Below are 9,406 nucleotides of genomic sequence, written 5' to 3' on the forward strand. Positions count from 1 at the left end.
AGTTCATTTACTTTAGGTACACAGAATAATACAAAGTAGATGCAATAATTAAAATTTGAAGAGTTCGTTATGGGTATTTCTATGGCGTGCACTAAAATTTCATTTTCTTTTTGTTTAATGTGATTATTTTTTACTGTCTCTCAAATTTACTAACTGTTGTTTAGTTTTTGTATTGGTAAGTCCCTTTAAATCTTCTCTGGGAGAAAATGGCAAGGGGTGGCTATACTTAGTTAATGAATATCCTGTGGAGCCAAATAATAATAATGTTAATATCTGCTAATATTTGTACATCATATATTATGTGCCAAGTACTATTCTAAGTATTTTGCACATACTGACTCATTTGATACAACCACATAGTTTTAGTGTATTTATTATTCATGCATAATTAAATCTGCTTTAAATTATGTTATATAGTTTTTATGAGAATGTTAAACCATTGATTCATGATCTTTATTGAACTTTTTTTTTTTTTTTTTTTTTTTGAGACAGAGTCTCACTCTGTTGCCTAGGCTGGAGTGCAGTGCTGCAATCTCAGCTCACTGCAAGCTCTGCCTGCCAAGTTCAAGCAATTCTCCTGCCTCAGCCTCCTACGTATCTGGGATTACAGGTGCCTGCCACCACGCCCGGCTAATCTTTGTACTTTTAGTAGAGATGGGGTTTCACCACATTGGCCAGGATGGTCTCCATCTCTTGACCTTGTGAACCACCTGCCTCGGCCTCCCAAAGTGCTGGAATTACAGGCGTAAGCCACCTCACCTGGCTCTCAACTTTTTTGTTTGTTTGTTTTAACCAGAAGTATGTGCACTTTATTGAATGCCATTGTATAAAAGTGTGTGAGGACAAAAGGCTGATACAGGACTTGGCTCCGGGGGCAGGGCAAGGAATGGAAGATGGAGTGCATGGGATATAGGTCACGGGCAGAGCCCCTGGCCTGGATGATGCCTCCTGATCTATCAATAGACTTGGAAGATCAACACCAGGATGATGATGAGCAGAACGGTCATGACAATGCCCACAATCAGGGCCCAGATGTTCAGGCACTTGGTGGTGGAGGCATAGGCCTGGGCCCTGGTCAGGTCACCAGCCATCTTCCTGTCCCTAGACATCATGGAGTAGGCAAATGCTATGAAGCCCAGGCAGCTGGAGTTCATGAAAATGGTGTTGAACAGCGACCAGACAACATGGTCGGGCACAGAGGTCTCACTGCTGAAGTGGATCATGGTGGACATTGGAGGCGTAGAGTTGTGGGGTGTCCCCACCACAGCCACCTCATGCTCCTCCTTGAGCATCTCATAATTGCGGGGGGCGGCTGCTGTTGGCAGGAGTGAAGAAGGTTTGGAAAGTGTGGTTCATGGTGTCGAGGGAAGACCAGTTGTGGTCAGGTTGCTGGGATGGTTCTCAATAGGCCCTCCATCTCCCCAGTAGTTTCAATTTCTCCTGAACTATTAAATTAATGAAGAAGCCCTTTTTTTGTTATCAGTCAATGCAAAGGTAAACTTCCACCAAGCTTACCTGTATAAACTGTTAAAACACAGATTGCAGGGCATCTCTTCCAGAGTTAATGATTCAGTAGGTCTGGGATAGGGCCAAGAATCGTGTTGCTCCAAGTGAAACTGATGCCATTGATATAGATGAAGCAAAAAGACAGTCTAGAAAGGCATGATAAAACCCTAAAAGATATTAACCCTTGGAGTCTTAGGGAAATGCAAGAGAACGTGTTATAAGAGTGGGTACAATTCTGATTTTTGTCAGAACCAAAGAAACAGTGTCACTGGATGTTCATTAGAATACGGTTTCCAAAAGTCATGGAAGCAGACAAGGCTGCAGCAGAAATGATGTCATATTGAGTTAGTCTATTTCCATAGAGTAAACAGATGCTCTGTTCTGCTGGTGAGCTTAGTGAGACTTCCAAACCCCTTCTGAAAAGAAAACTTCAGGGGTTTTAAGGCAGCCTGATATTTAGAGCCACCTTAATATGGAAAAATGAGACAGCATACAGGAAGAGATCTCACAGGCCAGGAGGAAGGGATGTCGAGGTAATCAAGAGAGATGGACTCTCTAAAAACAAGCTGGAGGAGCACACTCCCCAGCCAGCCGTCATAACCTACACGGGGTAGACAAAAGCAGAATAAGAACACCATCCCTCAACTCTGGACTGAGTCTGACTTTGTAATTTGAGAACAGAGCAGAACATGACAATGTGATGGATGCCCTATTCCTCTTCCTCCCTGAGTAATATTGCTTAGGATCTCTTTAGTGCCAGAGGCAATTTCAGGGGCTCTACAGAACATGATTGTATCTGGGGCCTTTTAAGTTCCAACTGTGAGATCGGTTTATAGGACATTTTTCTAAAATGAATTGTTACATGTTTTGGTCTCTGCTCCTGATTCTCGCTGCCTTTGCTAGATTGGCTATTTTAAAATCCTACTTTAACCATGAATGAGCAACATGATTCTTTCATGTGGGGAAAGAGATTGCTGTTGTTATACCCACAATTGATCTTTCCTATTTCTCTAAGATTGGGTTGGCTGAGAAAGGGATCACCTTCCTTCTCCCGTTCTTTCCTTCCACTTGAGAAGCAGTAAGAAGGATACTCAAGTGTCACTGACAGCCACAGGGCCTTATGTACTATGGGAGTTCAAACATGTACGATTCAATTTAGGAAAGGGAATTGCTCTCCAAGTATCATTAAGCCATTAAGCTTTTTTTTATTATAAATGAGGAAAGGCAGGACATGGGCTGGGAGAGGGCAAAGAGGAATTAGTCCATCCTAGCAATTCTGCCAATATTAGTTCATTTACTCATTCAGCAAATCTTTATTAAAAATCTCACCATATCATCACGTGACTGAACTCTGGAAGTAGATGGGGAAAAACAGATACACAGATCATCCTCTTGTATACATTATATTTCAGCAGGAAGACCAGATATTAAGCAGCTAAATTCATTATTAATTAATTGTTATATCAATAAGGCCTGCGAAGCACCACTACAGCCCCGGAGCTGGTCTGATTATGGGATCAGGGAAAGCTTCCCTTGATGAACTGACCCAAGCAAGTCTGAAAGATGAGTTGAGTTCTCTGATAAGAGGGTTTCAAATAGGAAAAGACTTGTTGGAAAGCTCAAAGGTAGGAGCACATACTATACACTAGAGGAACTAGCAGAGGACTGCTGGAAAGGCGGTGAAGAGGACAGAACATTCAACAGGAGCTGGGGTGCCTGGACAGTCTGTGTGGGGCAACTATCACCATGACAACAAATGAATGCAAAACGTTCTCCAAGCATCAAGGACTTTGTCTAGAACAACCAAAGAGCCATCCGCCAATCCATCTTTTGGAATCCAAAGCATCTAGGGTACAGCTGAGCAGAAGAAGGTGCTCAATGAATGTAGGTTGAATAATGAATAAATTAATCAAAAACGTAAGCATGTGTATAAAATCTATCTTTCACACACTGGAGTCGGCTTTGGTCCATTTACTGCAATATTTCAAAATCATGTAAGTATCTGAGTTCGCTGAATTTGAAAAGACAGCCCAAAATAATTACTGTATTCTGAACCACTATGCTCTCAAATTCATTCCTATTGCAGCATGTGCACTCTCGTCCAGCCTTTTTAGTTTTCTGTCCAAATAAAATTAGGAGTGTTTTCAAAATACATATTGGAGCATTATTAATATCATATCAAATACTTGAAAATTTCATTAACAAGATCCAGAAGAGATCATATTATCGGAAGCAGCTGAAAACAATATACACAATGAAAGGAAAGACCTTCTCCCTACAACATTCTTTCACTCTTCACACGTTTTTCTCTTCCATTGCCATCTCTGAAAGCATTAGGCCAAAACTTGAAAAATTAAAATAACTTTTTAGATAGTTGATGCCTTTTCATTCTTTCAAATTGCATTCATCTTTTTATTCATCTGTTCGTATCTACTGAGTTGCTACCATATATGGAGCACTGTGCTAAATGCTGGAGATGCAAAGATGAAGGTAACATGTTCTTTACTGTTGAGAGCATTAGGAGAAGTACACAGACGATAAATGTTAACATGTCTCAGGTAGAGAAGCTGGCTTTGGGGAGAGTGGAAACACCAAAGAAGGAACAGTCAGTTCTATCTTCGGCGGGGCAATGGGGAACCTGCTGCATGGAAGAATGTCCAGGCAGGAAAGGCTCACAGAAGAGCTGACATCTTCCTGAATCTTGAAAGTGTCCATCAAACAAACAAGGGAAAGAGGTAGCATTCCAGGCAGAGGAAATAACCAGAGCAAATGCATAGAGATGTGAGATAGCTTGTGAAGTTCAAAGAGCTGCACATGGTTTGGTAGAGAGGAGCACGAAGTTCAAGGTAGAATGGGAACGAGTTTAGTCACGGACATATCTCAGTGAAAGGGTAGCTACTGAAGGACTCTAAGCAGGAGAATGAAAACCCAAGAATTTTATCTCAAAAAGAAAAATCCAATAATAGTGTAAAAAACTGGTTAGAAGGTATTTAAGACTAGAGGCGATTTTCTAGTTGGAACTAGAATGTTTATGAAGATAGAACTGATAGGATTAGGATGGTTTCCTGAAAAGCCATGTCAAAAATAAGAGGATAGTAACATAGTTTTTTTTTCTTTTTTTTTTTTTTTTTTTTTTTTTTTTTTGAGACAGAGTCTTGTTCTGTCACCTGGGCTGGGCTGGAGTGCAGTGGCACGATCTTGGTTCACTGCAAGCTCCGCCTCCTGGGTTCACACCATTCTCTGGCCTCAGCCTCCTGAGTAGCTGGGACTATAGGTGCCCACCACCATGCCCTGCTAATTTTTGTTTGTTTGTTTTTGTATTTTTAGTAGAGACGGGGTTTCACCGTGTTAACCAGGATGGTCTCGATCTCCTGACCTGGTGATCTGCCCACCTCAGTCTCCCAAAGTGCTGGGATTACAGGCATGAGCCACCATACCCGGTCTTTATTTTTCTATTAACATATCAGTACCTTTGTACAAAATTATACAAAGCTAGAGTCGGTTTGAGCGAGACGGCATCTAACCCAGTATCCTAAGTTTGCCGAGGAACTAAGACCCAGAGAAGGTAAGAGCTGCAGAGCTAAGCAGGGCAGAGCACCCCAAGGTGTCCTCAGTCTGGTCCATTACTCTTCTCCCTTCATCTTTCTCCAATTTACTAATCAATTAATGTTCAGCTATCAAATAGTACCTCTAGGATGCTACTTCAAGGAACTAAGCAAAAATTCTTTATAATACAAATCACTTAATTTTATATTTTTTGCATTTGTATGTTTACATATTACATTGTACCTGCCTAAAATTATTTAAAAACGAAAAAAAACTGCTGACACAGGTACTATCTGTGGGATACAGAGAACTATGACAATTATGAAATAAAACAATCATTAACATTTATAACTCTAATTCACATTCATCTTTAGTTTCCTCAGTGTGCTCATTCCAAGGGAGTCTTTTACTCTTTGATAATTATAGGCCTGTGTTTGCAGCCTAGTTCTGCCACCTGTTAGCCGGGTGATCTTTGTCAAGTCACTTAACCTCTCTATGCTTCAGTAAAATCGTTGTAATAATAAAATCTATCTGACGAGGTTGTGGAAGCCTTAAATGAGTGAATGCACTAAACTAGGTTCATAAGTACTATGTAGTGCTAACAATATATGTCTGAAATGATTCAACTAGCCATGGGGTAATGTGAAATGGGATGCTAAAACTGACAAGGCCAAACTTTTATTATATGTCACCAAACAGATTTATCTATAGTTGTTTGCAACCTTCCACGAGTCTGTGAGGTTGCTTCACATGATCAGGTTAGATTTGGATGAGGTGATTCTCCTACTCACCTGTTTTGCAATTATTTTCTTCTGGCTTTCTGACTTTTCAAGTATTATCTTTTCTCATTAAAAAAAAAAAAATGATGTTCTATTATGGCTCTAAACTTACTGAAAACATCACAAACCCTGTGGAATGTTTGCCAGTGATGCAGTTGAAGTTCTCAAATTAATGAGAAATCCATTCCTGCATTCTTGATTCTGTAGTCAAATGCTAATTTTTAGTCTTCTAACAATAGGTACCCACTCATTCAACAATAAACGCACACTAGGGACATAGTATGTGGGGACCTAACATTCTGTTAGGTGCTAGCAGGGTAGAGACATTACCCATACTCAAGGGAATCACCATGATACAGGGGGGTTATTCATTAAACCCTATCCACAGAGAATGAAACCAACCTGGCCCTCATGGAGCATCAGGTCTAGTGAGGGAGACAGATAATAAACAGGGAAACAAAGAAGCACACAAATACAAACTGGGAAGAGGCTTGTGAAGGTAAAGAACAGGTTAAAATTATGCTACCACTCACGATCCAAGGGAGAAAGTCTGTATAGATAGTGTGAGCATTAGCAAACTGACCATGGGTCCACTCACCTAGCACAGTAAAGCCAAACACTGACACTGAGGTTTGCAGCAAGAGAAAAAAGGACATTTATTCTCATGGTGCCAAGCAAGCAAGAAAGGCAGCTCACACTTAAGAGCTCACATCAACCTCCTTGATGGCTTACAGGCGAGGGCTTTTAAAGACAGGGGTACATTTCAGGAAAGCAGAAGTTACAGGCAAAATTGCAAATTAATGTATGAAGGTCACACATTGATTTGGCCCAAAAAAGCAGGATATCTTGAAGTGGGGGCTTACAGGTCATTGGTGGATTCAGAGATTCTTTGATTTGTAATTGATTAAGGAAGCAAAGCTTTGTCCAAAAACTTGGGGTCAACGGAAGGGAATGTTACAGTTTGGCCTGTGGATGTCACTTCCTCCAGGCCTCTCAGGAAGATATTTAGAGCAAAGAAGAGAGGTCAGAGTTTAGTCCTCGGTTTCCCCTTATCTGAGGCCTACACGACAGTAGTTGGCATTTTCCATGTGGTGGGGATCTGGGTTTCTAAAAAACAATTGAGTTACACATGTCAAGATATTATCTTTAGTTTGTATAGAGAACCAAACATCTTGTTTAATTTGCTTGAGTGGCTGTTGTTTAAGCTATTATTATCGTCTTGCTTATCAGGTTGGTCATTTACTTCTCAAAGCTATTCAGGTGCCTTCAATTTTCCTTGAAAGGACTCAATTTTTTTTTTTTAATTTCATTTTTATGCTTGGGAGGCCCAGCAGGCCCCTAAAAAGGTCCCTACTCTATTTCGTGAGCAGGGAAAGCCACAATGGGAAAGTAATGACTGGGCTGGGACCAGCTCAGAAGCGGGGGAAAAGGGCATCCAAAGAACAGGGCGAAAATGGTCAAAGCAAAGGGAAGAGAATGACTGAAGGTCCTATGATGGGGAAATACTTAACTATATCCAATAGGAGAAAGTAGCCCAGTGTGGCTGAAACAAAGGTAGGATGTACCAGGTGAGAATACAGAGGAGAGTAGGAGTAATAACATGTACATTACAAGCCACAGCCAAGAGTACGTATATATGTTATTCTTAATGCAATGGAAGATTATTAAAGGATTTAAGAAGTGATGTGAAGTCTACATTTTTTTAAGTTTCTCCTGGACTCTTGTGTTGGGAACGGGTTGGAAGGCTGAGCAGTAATACAGAGTTGGGGGAAGAGGACAGACCACGAGGAAGTCCGTCCAATAGCGCCCTCTCCAGATCACTAGGAAGTGGCCTACTTCGGAGAGAGGTGGAGGAATTCTGATCCATTTGGAAGCGGAATGGAAGGTTTTCCTGCTGAATTCGAGCTGTAGGATGAGGAAAAGAGAATAATCAAGGATGATGCTCATGTTGAGTGAATAGAGGTGAACGTCTGGGGAGGAACTTTTCTCCTGAGGGAAAATTTGTTCACTTTTTATTGGTCTTACACGGAGAGACCTTGCTATAATTATCTTACAGTAAATTAAATTCTAATAGAGTTACATATCAGTAATCTGGAAGACTGTTTTATGAGCTTCCCTGATACACACTGAATTAAACGCAGGGGAGAGTTGCAGTCATCCCTAGATTACTTTCCTCTCTGGACAACAGGCATCCAGTATTAAATGTACTTGGGAGAGTAACCCTGGGAGTTAATAATATCCCAAAGAAGTTTTGCCTCTTCTCCTCCCAGCTCCAGCTTTGCTTGGAATGAGCACAGGCCGCGCAGGAATGCAGCTGAATCCTTAATGAATCTGTCCTTAGAACATGAAATGGGCAAACATCTTAGAATACCATATTACACTGAAATTGTGGTGTATTTTAGTAGTTTATGTGGCCCCCACATTATTAATGTGACTGACATAAAGTGAAAGTGGAAGCCTAGAGTCAAATACTCCCCAAATGAATAGCGGAGGTCACTCATGGTATTTCAAATTTCCCTTGCAAATGACTGATTCGGGGATATGCACATGATTCAATCCTAGTCGTCAATTCAAAGTGAAGGAAAATCTGTCTGAGGGCATTTAGGAATGTGTTTCTGTGTTCTAACAAAGAAACACAAGGAGAGACAGTTCTTTGTGCACTGGACTTTGTTATATCTGGAACTGCTGCAGCCACCTTGCTCACAGCCTAAGAAGGAAGCCAATACACAGAGGTAGACAGAACCAAGAGAAGGCACGCAATAGAACAGGAGCCTCTCTCCTTCCCCTGGAGGCAGCCCTGTTCCTCAACTTCCTATCACACGAGATAATAAACTATCCTATTGATAAGCCAGTTTGAGTATGGGTTTTCTCTTGCTGAAACTGAATATATCCTTACTGACAAAGGTAAGACCCATGACTTAAGGAAATGATCAAATTACTGTACACTCAAATCCGCGAAGAACAAAATGCTCTTGAAGGTTCTACTTTATTTTTAAATATTATACATACCCATTTTGTGAGAAATATGTATATTCTCTCAAGAGTTTATAAATATGAATCAAGATAATTAGAATAAGTTTACTAACAAGAAATATGTCAATTATTACGATACTTTTCAATAATATTTTCTATGGAATTGCAGAATAGTTTTTAAAGAGAAGTGAAGGAAATCCACAAGTTTTAGTTGTAAAAAAAAAAAAAAAAGATGTGAAAATATAAAAGTAAGAACAAATGGAAAACTATCCTTCAGTAAATAACCCCTGAAAAAGAGAAAAATAAAAGAATCTATAGTAAAGGTGGTTTTCATTCTCCCTCTCCTGTCTCTTGATTTATGAGCTACTAAGTCAGATGAAAAGTAGAAACAGTACTATTGAAGTTAAGAGGGGAAAATTATTTGGAGGACACCTCTGAAGTTGTAAACAGCAGGGAATTGTTTGAGCATCAAAAATGTCTTTGGATGGCAGGTTATGAAGAGAAAGGACTTTGTGGGCTTTGTGGTCCCCAAATCCTGAAACAAGCAAGTCACAAGAGCAAGGAGAGATTAAGATGGATCACGAGGTGAACAGAAGGTATTA

The 9,406-nt window shown here is 40.4% G+C and overlaps 1 pseudogene; it reads right to left on the bottom strand.

Moving 5' to 3' along the window:
- Window positions 1-890: 890 nt before the first annotated feature.
- LOC112426737 (interferon-induced transmembrane protein 3 pseudogene) lies at window positions 891-1,516 on the bottom strand (annotated as a pseudogene).
- Between the last annotated feature and the right edge of the window lie 7,890 nt (window positions 1,517-9,406).

This window comes from Macaca nemestrina, chromosome 8, assembly GCF_043159975.1.
Source record: "Macaca nemestrina isolate mMacNem1 chromosome 8, mMacNem.hap1, whole genome shotgun sequence".
NCBI classification, from domain to species: domain Eukaryota; kingdom Metazoa; phylum Chordata; class Mammalia; order Primates; family Cercopithecidae; genus Macaca; species Macaca nemestrina.